At 37.8% G+C, this 19940-nt stretch overlaps 1 pseudogene; it reads right to left on the bottom strand.

The window, feature by feature from the left end:
• Positions 1-97: 97 nt before the first annotated feature.
• LOC116021947 lies at positions 98-19674 on the bottom strand (annotated as a pseudogene).
• Between the last annotated feature and the right edge of the window lie 266 nt (positions 19675-19940).

Genomic DNA, 19940 nt, shown 5'->3' with positions numbered 1-19940 from the left:
AGAAATTCCAAATCAAATTTTGGGTATTATGATCATGTTAAAGTTAAATCAAAATAAAGATATTCCATAAATTTAGCCAATAATTATAATTCCAGAAACTAGATATGTTTGACATATATGCAAGTATATTGTATATTTAATTCTTGTTGCAATAACAAAAACCAAAATTATCCTATATTAAGCGACAAACTGTGAGGCAGAACTAATCAATAACATTTTTCCAGGAAATTTTTATACAGATAGCTTTACAAAGTTGGCAAAAATTGGCTTTAATTTGACCCCTAACAGATCAACAACAACTAAACCCCCTACTACATGGATGACTTGGAAGCAATTCATGTATATGTATGTAATCCACATCATCGGCCAGCCCTCTCATGTCAGAAGTGAACCAATTTGGAGAAGAAAAAAGGAAGCACAACTGGGATGGGTTGTCCTCGACATGATATCAGCATTCCATCTCATCTTGCAGAAGAATTTCATAAATATCCGTCCTTAGATTGAGTTCTTTATCCCGCATTACTTCCTGGAGATCTGAGAGCTCCTTTGCAGTAAGTATGGCATTTAGCTTGAGAAAACCATCAAGCCATAACTTTTTTGACCTGCAAAAAAACACGCATCTCTAAGTCATGCTAATGTTGAAGAGGAAGAAAACAAATGGCACACACTAAAAGTTGTAAGATTCTCTCTGCAAGTCATGGATGATTGACAGCTTAAAACATGCAAGCGTTTAGGGCTCAATGGCCTAGCACTTCACTCAAAAAAACAAAAATTGCATACAAGGGAAAAGAAGCAACTCAAAACCTATGACATCCGCCAGCAGCAAACCTGTGACCCTGGGGGAGGGGGAGGGGGAGGGGGAGGGGGGGATTCAAATATATGGAGACCAAGTTGGACTTGATCATCATGTATATGCAAACTTTTTACAGATCATTCTGAAATGCATATTAGGCAGTAGAATCAAACTGCAATTCTATTCTTTAGCCTCAACAGCTATGCACATAATTCTGTTATCATATTTGGAGAGCAGATCAATGAGACATAGACATAAGATTTATCTAAGAAAATTTGTGGCACAATGTGCTTGGTAGATTATCACAAAGCACTGTCAGAGGAATTTTACCATGGGCAAGCATGGACCGCTCGGAAGAAGACTCTTCTTGCAGCTGATGCGTTACATGTTATATCATGTTCATATGCGATGTAGCTACGCCAGATTATCACCCACTTACGCAGTTTCTCATCCTCTAATGCCCTCTCAAAAAGTCTGCGTATTCTATGCTGGGAACCACCTCTACTTATCTCGAATGACAATGCAAATAGCCAATTAATAACAGATGGTTTCCTGGAAGTTTAAACAGAGAAGATCATGAAGAGTAAGAAGTTATGAGATTGATCTACACTACACTATAAAGGTATACAGGCCATTCTCGACTGACAGTTTAAAATATGTCAAATTACCTGAACATGGCATTCACTTATTATCAGAATAGATAGATTGATTAATAAGCAACTTGAAAAAGTAAACAGGTGAAAAAGTGTACAGCAAATGATCCATTTAAGTAAGCTACAAAATTATGACCATACTTTTAAAAGATACTCCATCTGTCCCATTATGCAAGGGGTAGTTGTGTTTAGCACAGTTTTTTTAAAAAAAAACCAAATAAATGTGATTTTATTCCCAATTTTCCGTTCTAAATGGACCCACCTAGTCAAATCAATTGAAGAATTTAAAAGGTTTTAAGGGTAAAATGGAAAAAGTTAGTGGTGTTTAAATTAGGAATCTGGACATTGTTTTGGGACAGATTAAAGACAAATAAAGAGGGGAATAGGGACAAAGGGAGTACATTTTAATGATAACCTGATTATTGTTACAGTCTAAGAGATGCATCCTCAATTATTAAGTGATTAAATAAAAGACCAGAACACCTCTGTTTATCAGCTTTCAAAGATCATTGGAGATTTAAATGCCACAACTGAAGATGTTTGGACCCTCTTATACCAATGTGGAGCTGGAAAACCACTTTCCCTCACACTATAGGAGTAATGATATTACTCATTAGAGTAAACAAGACAGAGAAATGAAGAAAAGTTTCAGTGAGGCAGTCTGGTAGGGAAATGAGGTTAACATGATCAAAAGCAGGAGCAATCAACTATTCTCTTCATGGTAGAGTCAGATGCACCGAGTCTGACCTATTATACGTTCTCATGGGCTGGGACTGGAACTTGTATAACAATTAAACCAATAGTTCAGATTTGCAAATGGCCTGGAGGCCAAGGACAACACTTTTTTCATACAAATCTTCCATAAGGCCTTTTACCAGTGTTATGCACTTCAGAGATGTAAGATTGTGATAATTGATATAGATCCAGAGTCAACTAATAAAAATATGCTAAATATTGCATGCATAGCAACATTCATCAAATGTAGATCATGGAATAATGAAGTATTCCATGAGCTGCAGACATAGCATAAGGACTTACTTTTTGCAGTATTCATCAAATACCAGCCTTAGCTTATTTGGCGAAGTGTAAAGATGGCTGATTTGAACTAATGCACTGTAAAGTTTTGGACTGACAGGATACATCTGCAGCCCATTCAATACAGACTGCCACACTTTTGATAGCTTTACTTCTCTGTGATGTCTAGAAAGCATGGCAACATAATAGTTGAACAAAGATTCTACATGATAGCTGTTCCTTCTTCTTTCTGCAGAAATGCGCTATTAGAATAGTGATACAGAACAAAAGTCAACAGTAGGAGATGCATTCAAACATTATTGGTAAAGCATAAGGGAAACACCATATGATAGCTGTAACTAATATAAAAATGCCAATGCTCGTTATTGGTAATACAAGAAAGGACCAAATAGAAATGACTTTATTGAACGTAAGGTTTTGTCATGGACGACTCCATTACAACCCCCTCACCCCCCCCCACACACACAAAAGCCTCTTTTTTGGCTTTACTAGTTAGGATTTGTTGTAAGGGAGGATCCTCCCACTTAGAAGCATTCCTATTTTTTCAACTTTCAATTTTTGTTCTAGGTTAGCTTGTTCACCTATCACAGGTAAGGAAGTAAGATTTAATTCCCCTCTTTGAATTATGATGTTTGATATTTATAAAATAACTAGGGGATTGGCAATGTTCCTTGCCACTCTACTGGTAACCTTGCAGGATTTATAAAAAAAAAAAAAAAAATTTACAGCCAAGTATGCTTGCTAAAGATAAATTGGGGAGAATATATAAAGATGATTTGGACATGACATAGGCCTACGGTTAGGGTTAAAAATATATGCAGTAGAAAGTTATGGTAAGAAATATATAGTGCAATATTAATTACCGGGAAGAACCATTGAAAATGCCTGGTCAAAGATTTCAGCACTGGATGTCCATCCAATACTAATTTCCTCAAACAAAGCGGCTGAACATACAAGAGCAACTGACTGGTCATCTATCACACCATGTGTCCAGGTTGAACGTAGCAAATTTATTCTCTCTCTAAATCCTTGGCTTGCTCTCAGCTGCAGCAGACTCGATGGTTGACAATTGTAAGGAGTGTATTTCACACCACTTCCCAGGCAAGATAAAATGTGTAAAGCACGGAGCAATGATTCTGGACTACCATGAGAACAGTTTGCCAGCTGGAGCAATGATTCTGGACTACCATGAGAACAGTTTGCCAGCTCTACTTCAGCATACCAGAGATATAACAGAGACTCGTTTCTCCGAACGTCCTGCATAATTAAAAATAACAGAGACTCGTTTCTCCGAACGTCCTGCATAATTAAAACAACACAAATAGGAATCATCCTCTAAAGGAAAAATGTCACACTAAAGGCAATACATATGATAAAATATATCACCCAATAGTGAAATCTGAATGGGGATCTTCTTAGGAAGGAGACTAACACAGCCTAACCTCTATGGAAGAACATTTACTGAATGCTTGCAGCCTGGTTGGTGTCAGAACAAGGAGAATTCTCCCATCAAGGGTAAAACTCCTGTTCTGAAATGCACCCAGCTGCTTTTAGTTCATAGCTTGAGCCTAATGAAACCCCATTTAGTTTTCAAAATCATGCTAACTACATCCTCATTTTTTAATTTTTATGAACTTATAACATCATCAAATTTATCCTGTAATGACCAAAACATGGCTTGCAGATTTAGTTGTGCTGTCCAATGAATTTGGTCTTCAGAAATGTTGAGTTCACTATTCTATGTTATTTCACAATCCAGGGAAATATTGAATTTTTCTTGTATATGTTGTCAACATTGTCAAAACAGCTGATGATATGGTTGGGATTCATGAACTTAAGCAGCTTGTACAAGCAATTCAACATTTGGACTTGTGTCTTTGAAGCATTTTTTCCTCCACTTCTTTCTTTCTTCACCATCAGGTTTGTTCGGTCAAAGTTATAATAATAGTAATTTTCTAAACTTGCTGTCTTGGTGTGTTAACCACACTGTATTAGCTGGAAAAACTAATAAATGGGGGAAATCAACATCCCGCAAACCATGAAGGGGTTATTCACATACGGAGTATTTCACAACCAGAATGAGGAAGTGCCTGGAGCTGGGAAACTACAAAATAATAAGACTGCATTTTCCCATGAAATGATGAACTAGGATTTGTTTCTAGTCATAAGAAATACTTTGGGGAATTCCAGTTTATATGTGATATAGGACATAAAAAAAGTGGGACACAAGGAAAAAGAAGGGAAAGAAAATGGCAGAGAGGGGGGTGGGGATACTAAAAAATTTACTGCGGATAGAATAGAACACAGGCATGAGAGGACAACGATCTGTCATAAGCAGTGTTTCAATTCAATAATGCAGCTTCAACTGATAAATGTCATGCTTATACCATAAAATCCCAATATAAACTCAAACCCAAAACAGTACACTGATAATTTTCATAGCATGAAAGCTTGAACATCGTGTAATAACCAATCACAAAATATGCGAGAAAAAGAATTCACAAGCTTTTCAACAACAACGCTCTAAACAACTTTACCCAAAGGTCTTTTGGAGCAAATCACTAGGATAATAGAATTACCCTGCAAGGTCTGGTTTCTAAATTTAAAAACCTGAATTTGTTGCGATATATTTTACATGAATTATAATTGTTCCACACCAATCATTAAGGGGGCATTTGGTTCACTACTTTTGAGCTCAGGAATGGGAGTGGAAACAATTGAGATGTTTGATAATTGATATTCCATTCCTATTCCAGGATTCCTCTCATTCAACATATTATTTTTTCTTTTCTTTTCTTTTAGTATTAGCATTAGTGTTAGTGTTAGCAATTTAGCATTAGTATAGTTGTTACTATTACACTATCACTATCACTATTGTAGTATTGTTTGGATTTACTATTTGATTTTTAATGGTTCATCACTATTCTTACAATTGCATTAATAGTAGTAGTTAATACTTAATAATAATAATAATAATAATGTTGAATTTGGAAGAAACACAGGTCTGGCGGGTGGAGAATAACACCACCCGCCAGTTAGGAAGAAGCTAAATGAATAATCAAGGATGGAGAAATGGTTATAATTCTTATATTTCTATATCTATTACTTCACTGCATACTTCATACTCCATAGTCCATACACTGATACACACACACATATATATACATAAAAGATGCTCAAATAGTAAACCTACAAAGCTACCCAATAATCTTTTCAGCTCCCAAGGCTACAGTGTGTTCATTTCAGCTCCCAAGGCTAATGTTCACACTGCTCAAGGAAGACAATTCTAACACTCCCCCTCAAGCTGGAACGTCTAGAAGTTCCAAGCTTGAAGTCAAACATAAACTCCATTCTAAATTACAAATGAAGATTACAAGCAGCTAGAGGATAACAGCGCTGGATGGCTTCGGAGAGACAATGCTATACACAACCCTTGGAAATGCATCAAGGGCAAAGCTTGTCACGAACATCCTTGGGAATGATGGCTCCAAGGGTAAAGATTAACACGAACACCCTCACAGCAACATAAGCACTCTATGACTTGCCAACAACAATCTTCATCGAGAGCAGCGGAGGTGAACGGGAGCAAAGGATGAAGCAAAGCCTATAGAAATGAAGATAAACCCAAAAACAGAGCAAAGGAAAATAACACAGAGTTGAAGATAGCACACTGATTGTAGATAGTCACACTCCCCCTTACTTGAAACATGGAAAATAATCAAAGGCCTTTATAGTAGTGCTGAAACTTAACATCCATGGGATAAGGCATACCGGGGATAAAGAAATAGCACGGTTATACCAAAAATAGTAAACACCATGGGAAGAACCAAAGAAGTTCAGCAATAAACCCAAAAACCTTCAAATTTCACCCATAGGCATCAATGGTTGCCAAGAAATTTGCAGCAATTTTGCAGAAAACTGCCCATAGTATTACTGCAGTTTGGGACATCATGTGATGCTATGATGGAGGGAGATGTTGTGTGAACTGAACAAATACTTGACACTAGCAGGAAAAGAGGTAAAAGATATGGTAGTTCAAGATGCAAAAGATAGCATCATACACTAAAAACAGTGGGAAAACAGTCGCCGGAATTTTCAGATTGTTGACCGGCGACTTTGACCGGCGTTGACTGGCCGTTGACCGGCATGACCGGTGGAGACGGGAGATCTAAATACACTCCCAGGTGCGTCTCCTCAAGGCGAATCTACTGGAGGCAACAACACCTTGAACGGAGACCGGAGGAAAGAGATCTGGCCGGAAAAGAGTGAATACTTCCGCCGGAGTTTGGTGACCGGTTTTCAGGTGACGACTTGCAACGAGGTTCCGAGCAAGGCTGTGGTGGTAGTTTCTTCACACACTAGCCGAAAGTGAGTCGGAATGAGATAAAACAGTGGCGGATCGCCAGAAAAAATGGTGTTTTCAGAAATGGAGAGAAAGAAAATAGCCTAGAATCTTAGGCTCTGATACCATGTTGAATTTGGAAGAAACACAGGTCTGGCGGGTGGAGAATAACACCACCCGCCAGTTAGGAAGAAGCTAAATGAATAATCAAGGATGGAGAAATGGTTATAATTCTTATATTTCTATATCTATTACTTCACTGCATACTTCATACTCCATAGTCCATACACTGATACACACACATATATATACATAAAAGATGCTCAAATAGTAAACCTACAAAGCTACCCAATAATCTTTTCAGCTCCCAAGGCTACAGTGTGTTCATTTCAGCTCCCAAGGCTAATGTTCACACTGCTCAAGGAAGACAATTCTAACAAATAATAATAATAATAATAATAATAATAATTGTTAAGGAATTGAAGGGAGAAAAAATGCTTAAACTGTTATTTTATCATGCTAACTAATACATCTCTATTTATACACATGAGTGAAAGACAATTCTGCACTAAAAAGTCTAAAAGAAACTGCTGCCTAACAAACCAAATAAGGCTGCTGCCTAACATGTTGTTGACTGACAAATGGTGCTGCCTAACATTGCACTAACATAATAACAAACTAAATAAGGCTGCTGGTCTGCTGCCTAAACGGCTGCTGGTCTGCTGTCCAAAATATGAAATATTTCAACACTCCCCCTCAAGCTGGAGCATATAAATCAAATGCTCCTAGCTTGCTAGAAATGAACTCAATCCTAGGTCCACGGAGAGACTTGGTGAGAACATCAGCAAGTTGATCATTTGACCCAACAAAAGTGGTAACAATATCTCCGGATGCAACCTTCTCTCATATAAAATGACAATCAACCTCAATATGTTTGGTTCTTTCATGAAAAACAGGATTAGATGCAATGTGCAGCGCTGCTTGATTATCACAAATTAATTTCATGGGACTGGGCTTATAGAATTTGAGTTCTATAAGAAGTTGCTTAACCCAAATTAGCTCACATATTCCAAGTGCCATTGCTCGGTATTCTGCTTCTGCGCTTGAGCGTGCAACTACATTTTGTTTCTTACTTTTCCAAGAAACAAGATTACCTCCAAATAGAACACAATATCCTGATGTTGATCTCCTATCCCATGGGCATCCAGCCCAATCTGCATCTGTATAGCCAACAATTTCTGTGTGTCCATGATCTTTGTAGAGCAATCCTGTACCTGGAGATCTTTTCACATACCTCAATATTCTGATGGCTGCATCCCAATGACTTTGACATGGCTCTTGCAAAAATTGGCTAACTACACTTACAGCAAAAGAGATATCTGGCCGAGTGATAGTTAAGTATAGTAGCTTACCAACTAATCTTCGATACTTGCTTGGATCGGATAAGAGCTCCCCCTGTCTTGGAAGAAGTTTGACATTTGGATCCATAGGTGTGTAAATTGGTTTGCAACTTGTCATTCCTGTTTCTTCAAGAATATCCAAAACGTATTTCCGTTGAGACACATAGATACCTTGCTCGGATTGAGCAACTTCAATTCCAAGAAAATACTTCAATTTTCCAAGATCTTTTGTCTCAAAATGTTGAAACAGATGTTTCTTAAGCTGATTTATTCCTTCACTGTCATTCCCTGTAATGACAATATCATCAACATAAACAACAAGATATATGCTTTGTCCAAGTGTGTGTTTATAGAAGACAGAGTGATCGGCTTTGCTTTGAATCATGCCAAATCGTTGGACAACATCTCTAAATCTCCCAAACCAGGCACGTGGAGATTGCTTCAACCCAAGAGAGCGTTTAAGACGGCAAACAAGATTAGCTCCTGTCTTAGCCACAAATCCAGGGGGTTGCTCCATATATACTTCCTCATTCAAATCACCATGTAAGAATGCATTCTTTATATCCAACTGATACAGTGGCCAATGACGATTGGCTGCAATTGAGAATAAGAGGCGGATAGAAGTAATCTTGGCTACCGGTGAGAAGGTGTCCGTGTAATCAATGCCAAAAACTTGTGTGTATCCTTTAGCAACAAGTCGAGCTTTAAGTCTATCAATTTGTCCATCTGGACCAACTTTCACATTATATACCCATCTACAACCAACCACAGATTTACCTGGAGGTAAAGGTACTAACTCCCAAGTTCCAGAAGAATGGAGTGCTTCCATTTCATCAACCATTGCCTGAGTCCACCCTGGATGAGTTAATGCTTCCTTGACATTGTTTGGAACAAAAACAGTTGACAAACTAGTAATGAAGGCACAATATGATGGAGACAAACGTTTATGTGAAAGGAAATTATAGATAGGATAAGGATTTCGAGTAGATCTGTTACCTACTCGACTGGCAATGGGAGAATCTGTTATGATATTTTGGGCCGTATCAGTGGGCAACGCTGGTGTGGGACATGAATCAACCAAGCATTCATACAAGAAAGGTGAGTTCCGTCTTTCTTGTATGGTTGACATTGGTGCAGTTGTTTCAGCTATATTGGGAGACACAGGCTCTGTGAAATTAGGAACAGGAAGAATTTCTGTGGCTTCAAGTGGTTCCCATAAAAAATCAGATTCATCAACTGGAGTGGAGGAGAAAAAAGGTGTAGTTTCAAAAAATGTGACATCAAAGGAAGTATAGAAACGATGTGTTTTAGGACAATAACACCTAAAACCTTTTTGGAGGCGAGAGTACCCAATGAACACACATTTTATGGCCTTGGCATCAAGTTTGTCTCGTCCTGGGGTGGAGTCATGGACGAAGCAGGTACACCCGAAAATTCGTAATGGAAGTTTGTGGAGAGGTTCCTGTGGGAGTAAAAGATTAAGAGGAATTTTCCCTTGTAACACAGAAGATGGAATTCGATTTATGAGGTGACAGGAGTGAAGTATAGCATCTCCCCAAAATCTTTTAGGAACCTTGTGATGAATGAGCAAAGTGCGGGCTGTGTCAACAAGATGACGTATCTTCCGTTCAGCAACTCCATTTTGCTGAGGGGTCCTAGCACATGAAGATTCATGAAGTATTCCATGTGTGGAAAAAAAAGAAGTAAAAGAGTCAGAGAAATATTCTCTGGCATTGTCACTTCGTAGAACTTTGAGAGAAACTCCAAATTGATTCATGACTTCATTGTAGAATGTTTTGAACACATCAAATAGTTCAAAACGGTTTTTCATTAGAAAGACCCAACTGCATCGAGAAAAATCATCAATGAAAACGACAAAATACAAGAACCCTAAGGTGGTTGAAACACGACATGGTCCCCAAACATCAGAGTGAACTAAAGAAAAAGGTGTACTGGCCCTTCTATTCACTCTACTAGGATATGAGGCTCTTGAGTGTTTCCCAAGTTGACAAGACTCACATTCTATGTTCTTTAAATCTGACAAGCCAGGAACAAGTTGTTTTAATTTATTAATATTGGGATGCCCAAGGCGACAATGGCTAAGGAGAGGTGAAACAGTAGCGGCGCAAGCTGTGTTGGTATTGGTAGAGCCTAAAAGATGGTAGAGTCCTTGTGATTCATGTCCCGTACCAAGCATTTCCCTTGTTTGTCGGTCCTGAATAACCACGGAATCAGAAGAAAAGGTAACAAGGCAATTAAGAGAGTGAGTAAGCTGATGGATTGAAATCAAGTTGAAAGGACAACCGGGAATGTAAAGAACATGTTCTAGAGAAAAAGAATGGATAGTGACTTTCCCAATTCCCTTAGCTTTCCCTTTTGATCCATCACCAAAGGTAACAGATGGAAGAGAATCAGAGAAATCAATTTTGGAGAAAAACGAGGGATTACCAGATATGTGATCGGTGGCCCCGGAGTCCAAAAACCAAACAGAGTTTGATTGTGAAGCAAGAGCAATGTGGGTGCTGTCTGGAGAAATGGTTGTTTTGGCGGCCTTTAATTGCAAGAATTCTGCATACTCATCCTTTGAGATAACTTGTGTATCTGAATTCGCAGACTGAGCTATATTCACCATAGTTGGTTTTCCATGAAGTTTCCAGCAAACCTCACGAGTGTGCCCTTGTTTGTTACAGAAGTCACAAAAACGGGTAGAATTTCGTCCTCCGCCTCGGCCACCTCGATTGCTTCCTCGACCTCTTCCTCTCTTGTAACTTTGAGTAGTGAGAGCAGAATGATCGACAAGGGTTGATGTGTTCCCTCTATGGATGGAGGAGACTTGAAGAAGTCTTTTGAATATTTCTTTAGTATTTGGAACAGCTCCATCTCCAAGTATACTATTTCGAACTTGCTCAAATTCTGGTTCAAGTTTGGCAAGTGTGAGAACAACAAAAAACTTGTCTCGTTGAGTAAGTTGCTCTTCAGGTGATCCTCCAATAGGCATGAGTTTGTTGAATTCAGCCATGAGTCCTTGGATTTTCCCCAAAAATTTTTCCATGGACATTTCTGACTTCTTGACACTTAGTATTTCACTGACAATGAAATAAAAACGAGAGATGTCGTTTGTATAAAGAGATTGAGCCTGTTTCCATACAGAAAAACAGGTTCTGAAAGGTCTAAACATGGGGATTAAATCCGGGGCAAGAGATTGCCATAATAGACTGCAAAGTTGAGCATCAACTCTCTTCCAAATATCCTTTTCATGCTGAATTTCTTCTGCTGTAGTAGTGAGGTGGTCAACCACTCCTTGACCCATAAACCATAGTTCTACTGCTGATGCCCAATCTTGATAATTTTGGGAACCAATGAGTCTTTCACTGGTGATAGTTAAACTCCCAGAAAGATTTGGAACGTAGACTTTAGGTTGAACTTGGAGAGATTTAGGTTGAACTTGGAGAGAAGGTTGGACTGGAAGAGAAGTATTTTGGACACTATCAATAATTTCCTCATCTGCCATATTGATAAATCAAATGTGAGAAAATCAGGATAGTGTCGCAGCAAAGGGATAGACCGATCTGAGAACTTTACTGAAAAAGTTTGCCGGAAAAAGTGTGTAGCAGCAGTTTGGAGTGACTCCAACAAAATACAAGAATCCTGAGCTTCTAGAATGACACTATATCTTCAAATTTATGAAAAACTTATATTGGGAAGCTGTGTTTGAATTTTTCAGTTCGTATGAACAGTAAATTACNCTCCAAATTGATTCATGACTTCATTGTAGAATGTTTTGAACACATCAAATAGTTCAAAACGGTTTTTCATTAGAAAGACCCAACTGCATCGAGAAAAATCATCAATGAAAACGACAAAATACAAGAACCCTAAGGTGGTTGAAACACGACATGGTCCCCAAACATCAGAGTGAACTAAAGAAAAAGGTGTACTGGCCCTTCTATTCACTCTACTAGGATATGAGGCTCTTGAGTGTTTCCCAAGTTGACAAGACTCACATTCTATGTTCTTTAAATCTGACAAGCCAGGAACAAGTTGTTTTAATTTATTAATATTGGGATGCCCAAGGCGACAATGGCTAAGGAGAGGTGAAACAGTAGCGGCGCAAGCTGTGTTGGTATTGGTAGAGCCTAAAAGATGGTAGAGTCCTTGTGATTCATGTCCCGTACCAAGCATTTCCCTTGTTTGTCGGTCCTGAATAACCACGGAATCAGAAGAAAAGGTAACAAGGCAATTAAGAGAGTGAGTAAGCTGATGGATTGAAATCAAGTTGAAAGGACAACCGGGAATGTAAAGAACATGTTCTAGAGAAAAAGAATGGATAGTGACTTTCCCAATTCCCTTAGCTTTCCCTTTTGATCCATCACCAAAGGTAACAGATGGAAGAGAATCAGAGAAATCAATTTTGGAGAAAAACGAGGGATTACCAGATATGTGATCGGTGGCCCCGGAGTCCAAAAACCAAACAGAGTTTGATTGTGAAGCAAGAGCAATGTGGGTGCTGTCTGGAGAAATGGTTGTTTTGGCGGCCTTTAATTGCAAGAATTCTGCATACTCATCCTTTGAGATAACTTGTGTATCTGAATTCGCAGACTGAGCTATATTCACCATAGTTGGTTTTCCATGAAGTTTCCAGCAAACCTCACGAGTGTGCCCTTGTTTGTTACAGAAGTCACAAAAACGGGTAGAATTTCGTCCTCCGCCTCGGCCACCTCGATTGCTTCCTCGACCTCTTCCTCTCTTGTAACTTTGAGTAGTGAGAGCAGAATGATCGACAAGGGTTGATGTGTTCCCTCTATGGATGGAGGAGACTTGAAGAAGTCTTTTGAATATTTCTTTAGTATTTGGAACAGCTCCATCTCCAAGTATACTATTTCGAACTTGCTCAAATTCTGGTTCAAGTTTGGCAAGTGTGAGAACAACAAAAAACTTGTCTCGTTGAGTAAGTTGCTCTTCAGGTGATCCTCCAATAGGCATGAGTTTGTTGAATTCAGCCATGAGTCCTTGGATTTTCCCCAAAAATTTTTCCATGGACATTTCTGACTTCTTGACACTTAGTATTTCACTGACAATGAAATAAAAACGAGAGATGTCGTTTGTATAAAGAGATTGAGCCTGTTTCCATACAGAAAAACAGGTTCTGAAAGGTCTAAACATGGGGATTAAATCCGGGGCAAGAGATTGCCATAATAGACTGCAAAGTTGAGCATCAACTCTCTTCCAAATATCCTTTTCATGCTGAATTTCTTCTGCTGTAGTAGTGAGGTGGTCAACCACTCCTTGACCCATAAACCATAGTTCTACTGCTGATGCCCAATCTTGATAATTTTGGGAACCAATGAGTCTTTCACTGGTGATAGTTAAACTCCCAGAAAGATTTGGAACGTAGACTTTAGGTTGAACTTGGAGAGATTTAGGTTGAACTTGGAGAGAAGGTTGGACTGGAAGAGAAGTATTTTGGACACTATCAATAATTTCCTCATCTGCCATATTGATAAATCAAATGTGAGAAAATCAGGATAGTGTCGCAGCAAAGGGATAGACCGATCTGAGAACTTTACTGAAAAAGTTTGCCGGAAAAAGTGTGTAGCAGCAGTTTGGAGTGACTCCAACAAAATACAAGAATCCTGAGCTTCTAGAATGACACTATATCTTCAAATTTATGAAAAACTTATATTGGGAAGCTGTGTTTGAATTTTTCAGTTCGGATGAACAGTAANCGAAGAAAGAAGAAGAAAATCAGGCCAAAGGACATGGCTCTGATACCATGTTAAGGAATTGAAGGGAGAAAAAATGCTTAAACTGTTATTTTATCATGCTAACTAATACATCTCTATTTATACACATGAGTGAAAGACAATTCTGCACTAAAAAGTCTAAAAGAAACTGCTGCCTAACAAACCAAATAAGGCTGCTGCCTAACATGTTGTTGACTGACAAATGGTGCTGCCTAACATTGCACTAACATAATAACAAACTAAATAAGGCTGCTGGTCTGCTGCCTAAACGGCTGCTGGTCTGCTGTCCAAAATATGAAATATTTCAACAATAATAATAATAATAATCTGATACCATGCTTAAAAACAGGCGAGGCGAGCACATTAGGTGTTCGGTCTCGCCTAATCATCATCTATGAATTTTTAAAAATTATTATTATAATATATTTTTTCCTTCAATTCTAATTCCACGGTTGGTCACTCCAAAGAGGCCCACTTTGATTTATGATTCTAATTCTGATACCTGCCCCTTAATAAAAAATCAGAGTACCAAACTAACTTACATGTTACATTAGCATAATCCATTTAAATTTCCTTTTTCTCCATATGTATTCAAATTAAGGTGAAGGCAATAACATCTTCATACCTCATAAGCGATGGCGGTCATGTACTCAAATTTTTAATTAGGCAGAGCCAAGAGAGGCTTGATTTTGGACTCCAATTCAATGGAAGGAAGAAAAATGCATGGAAGAATAATTTTCAATCACCACATGCGATAGCATGATTAGCATAAACCATGCCAAGTTTAAGTACTAAAAAGTAAAGTTAGGAACATACCACAGGAAGTCCTTCAATGGATGACAATGCCATGTCAAAAATCTTTCTAGCATGATCAATATTCCCAAACGCTGCCTCTCTGTGTGCATAGACTCCACATAGCAATATATCCTATAGTAAATATATAAATAAAATAAGGAAAAATCAAATGGAACGTGTTTATTTGCCCAAACATCAACCTTTCCACAAATTTCGTCTTAAAGAGGGATGAGTGAGACAGTGCGGCATCATAAACCAGTGACAGAGAACTTGCTTCGAATAGGTTATCAATAAAACTTCAGATATTGCACTAAATCATGTAACCACAGAAGCATTAGATTCCTACACAACAGTAAAAAGCTGAAGAACAAATGTAAGTCAAAATATTTTCATCAAGACACATACCTATTTAAAATTTAAAACAATCATGATTATTAGAAACCAAATATTTTAAAATATATACCTGAAAACTCATGCAGTCAAAAGTGTTCCTTAAACTTGAGACTCGAGTATAATATTTACCTGGCGGTTACTTTTCAATAGACTCTTTGCAAGCGCTCGACAAGGGGTGACTGAACAGCTGGATGAATTCATCATGGTATTTGACAGCTCCTCAGCAACAAGAGCTGCTTCTTCAAGGATGAAGTTTTGTGGGAATACAGTCATACAAAGCAATGTAGCATTACGGATAAATTTCATCATATTGGTGCGCATAGATATGCCATTAGCACTGCTCAAAAGATGTTCCAAACTGATACCAGCTGGGTTTCCCTCACTTTTTGTTAAAAAATCATTAACTTTCAGTTCATCTAACAAATGATCCGTCAGTGCCTCCAGACTAAGGGTCTTCTCCACCCAAGTAGAACTATTAGTGCATGTCCTGCAAGTAAAGTGAGCAAGGAAACTAATTGTTAGATATTCATGGCAAGATTACTCTGTACTAAAAAGTTTAATGTGGTCACAAAATAACAAGCTTATCTTCTTATTTTAATGAACATATATTGAATGTGGTTATTCTTAGAATTTTACCCTTAACTCTGAAACCCCTTTTTTTGTCAACTAGAGGGAAAAAGTGGGAGTGAGGGAAACCTCCATTTAAAAACCAAAAAGTTCTGCTTGGAGCTTAAGGGAGTAGATCAAATTTGGCTCTGACTTTCTCAGTTGTGAGCCAATTGTGATGAATGTATGTGGTAGCAATGTGAAGCCAGCATGATATCTATTAAAAAGAAAAATGATCCCTGCAAACCAGTTTATCCTTTTTATTCAGTGTTTTACTATGGACATTGCTTACTTTATCCCCGTATGTAATTATGTATCCTTACATATTTAGTATTTTAGTTCTCTCAATTGGAACAGGGTAGTTCCTTCTGCAATTTGTGCATTCTTATCCCTCTGAAGTGCGTCTGGAACAATTAATTGTTAATTTAGGGTTTTTTCAGGCTAAAAAGTGCTATATAATCCATAATATACAATTTTTACCAAATATGCAGAAGTGGTTTATTTAATCCATAATCTCATCATTTTGCTTAGTTGGCACAGTCAATGCAATTTGGTAAGGAGCAGCAGCTCTGCAGCAATGCAAGTAGACAGTTGACTAGCAAACATGTCCATTTGGCCCGCTTTGGAGCTTATCTGCTCCAAAATGCAAACGCTAAATATAGAATGGCTTTTCACACCACATAAGAGGAAAAGTCCTCTTTTTCAAGAAGCTCCAAATTAAGGCTTAAAATTTTAAATAAACAAAATAAAATAAAATTAAACCCTTTTTTATGAGTGATTAAAAAAAGCTTGTTCAGCTCCTTCCATGTTTGATAGAGTCAGCAAATCAACAACCAAATAGCTAAACAATTGACACAGTATTCACTCTATTTAGAACTATAACCGTTTTTTTTTTAAATCTTGAGAAAGGTAAATTAAAACAACAAACTTTTCTGTCAAATAGAAGAGTATACTTAAGTAAGGTCATAGTAGGTCGGTAGAGGTGTGAGGAAAATTTGTACTAGTTCTCTTTGTAATAGCAGAATCATCGCATTGTAGATGGGGGTGAGTGGATAATGCAATATTTCCTCTAAGATGCCTAGCTCCCTCTTTCTTTCATGAAAATTGCACTTCCTTGAATGCATTTCCCTCTGTCCTTTCAGAGCATTCACACAACCCTTGTCATCAAAGAATGTTAATAATCACATGATTTCCCACAACACAGATTCATTTACTTCCCTTTGAGATTTAAGACATGGAAACTTGAATCAAAATCCATTTCCAACTATTAAACTGGTGCAATATTTAAGGCATATATGCATAAAACCTAACAAGCTAACACAAATAAATCATGAAAAAAACTCCAAAACTGACACACATTGGAAACAATGATATCAAGTATGCAATAATATGTACCATTGAGCCATCCTCCCGCCATAGAAATCAATAAATTGGGACACCAGAGACAAGCGTGCTTCCTTGGAATATATTGAGAATAAGTAGTCACTGACATCCTCATATGCTATTACTCTCAAAAGTTGATCATCGTCTGCAGCATGATATGGTTCATAAGTTCATTGCCATTATAAGTGTCAGCTATATCACATTATCACAGCCACTCCATTTGAAAATTTACTTTTGGGGATAGATAATAGCAGAAAGGAATTATGAGGCTAGGCAGAGGAAATTTCCTTGAAATTCACACTGAAACTGGGAAAGAGATACTAACCACAATTTGCACGAACAGGCATCCACTGGTCTGAATCCCTTTCTACCTCTTCTTCTGACCACCTAGCCCATGTTCTTGTGTCTTTGACCTCACCATTCACTTCAGCAGCAGCAGCATCAATTCCAAGCATTTTCAACAAAGCTTCAGTATCATCCTTCTCATAAGCTTCTTGCATTTCAGCTCCATCCTCTAACTCCTCGAGAACTCCATCACTATCTATCACCTTTTCTGAAACTTCATTAATTTCTTTGATTTTCGATAATGGTTCTGACCAACCAGTCCAACCACCTTCGTCAACATTACTTGAAGATTCCTCCTTCACTGCCCGTTGTCTCTGTTCTTCCTCCTTTTCTAACCATGTTGACCAGCCAAGTGCTCCATCTTCCCCAACTCTAGCACCATTGCTACTCCAAAAATGTTCAAAAAGTCTTTGTTTACTGTTTTTGCTAAGAAGTAAAGAAGGGGAGAACAAGCTATATTCAATCTCTGCTTGAAACAAGGCAGTAGCCAACTCTTTGTACCCCGCTTGCCACTCAAACCGACAGAGAGACATAAATATATCAACTAAACCAACTTCTAGTTTTACAATAGCTGGATCAAGAGAAACTGGCATAGCACCTTGGCGGACCTATACCAAAGAAAAACAATGGAGCCACAATAAAAACATGAAAACTTATAATTATGACAAAAGTGAATGCCAAGTGATCTCAAGAGAAAGAAAAGTCAAATGTTCGCAAATCAAGATTCAGAAAGATGACAATCACATAAGTTTACAAGAATACATCCAGAGTCAGAACCTGCCTGTGCTGCTTATGACATTACTTTGTTCAAAGTGTGGTTATTACAATAGAATATTCTTTAAATGATGGGAAAGACCAACAGTATTTGCCCTCAATAATACATAATCGCTTCATGTAGCACCGTATTTTAATTGATAAAAGATAAAAGAAATTTAGTGATAGCAGCCAGAGAAAGCAAACATCAAAAACATTAGACACAATGAAACCAAATGAGGTGACTAACTATAAATTAACAATATCTTTTATGATTATCTGAAGCTCAAAGATGAGAATGAAAGGAATTTCAAAAACCAAATCTCAAGAGCAAGAGAACTCAAATATATGCATAACAATATCAGAAAGATCACAAACACTGAGGTTATATGAATATGTCAAGAGTTGAGACCTGCCTATGCTGTTTACTGCATGCACCAGATAAAGCTTGTATTGCATTTGCATAAATTTTTCTCATTTCGGACACCTTGAATCTTGAAAATTCACCCTGAACACCGCAAAAATTCTCTCCACAAAGTATAACTGTCAGAGTTTTGCAGAAGTATCCTTTCCCACCGACTTATCAAGACATCTATACTATCTCTGCTCTGGTAAGCATTCATAAGAGAGAGAAGCAGATCTTCACTGTCTGGATTAAGTTCAGTAGCCTTCTCCAGAATACTAATCTTCTTTTCAAGTATTTGAAGACGAGCGCCTTTATGTGGCTGCATACTGGCAACCTTGTCCTGAAAATCAGCAAAGTCCAACCAAATTTTCTCATCATGTGGTCGTTCTCTTGTCATCTTGTTGAACTCCTTTGTCTTGTAAAATATTTCATCTTCCCATGATTCCTCCACTACAGTAGCTCCTGAAACTGATTCACCTCCAGATCCTTCATCAATCAAAGGGATAAAATCAACAGAATCTTTCAACTGGGGCCTTGCATGAGAAAAAATTCGAGTTCGCTTCAAGTTCTTATGACGCTCCACAGCAGCATATTTTGCAGACCAGTAGCGACCCTCAGCTCTGAGCTTGCTATCAAATGCATCAACATCACCGTCTGGATAAAAAATGGTATTATGGTTCCGCCAGCAATAATTAAGCTCAAATGTTTTCCTAGTGTTACGAAGTTTGTACCGAGCAACATCCATTCTGCACTATCACAAATTAAATTCCAAAGTTACATTTGCCAGTAATTTACTATAACAAAGTAGATGGTAAAACATATTAGCACAAACACTATTTGGTAACAGAAACAACTGAGACACTCTCTTTTATTTCATGAACAAGTTCCAGGGAGAAAATACAGTAAAGGGGGGAAAAAGTAGCATTTGAAGAAACATAGGTTTTTTGCTATTTAAAAGTTTATATATAACTAGAGCTAATTCCACTATTTCCTTGGTCTCAAATTTCAAACACAAGAAACCAAAATATAAAATGAAATCATATTCTATTTCTTGTATGGTGCTCTCCTTTCATCAACTCCTCTGGACAGCAAAGGAATTCTACTTCAAACCAAGTAAGACCACAAACTCAATCTCACTTGAATGCTATAGTTAAGCTCATAAAACAACTGCAAACCATCCTTACTGATCATTCCACAAGCATAAACAGAGTGTAAGAGAAACAACTCACTCCAGTATCCATTATACAGATTGCATAAGAATTTGGAACAAAATAATTAACCAAACATCACTG

This window comes from Ipomoea triloba, chromosome 6 (genome assembly GCF_003576645.1).
Source record: "Ipomoea triloba cultivar NCNSP0323 chromosome 6, ASM357664v1".
Taxonomy (NCBI): Eukaryota; Viridiplantae; Streptophyta; class Magnoliopsida; order Solanales; family Convolvulaceae; genus Ipomoea; species Ipomoea triloba.
Note: the sequence above shows the minus strand (reverse complement) of the source record. Positions and strands in the feature narration are given on the sequence as shown.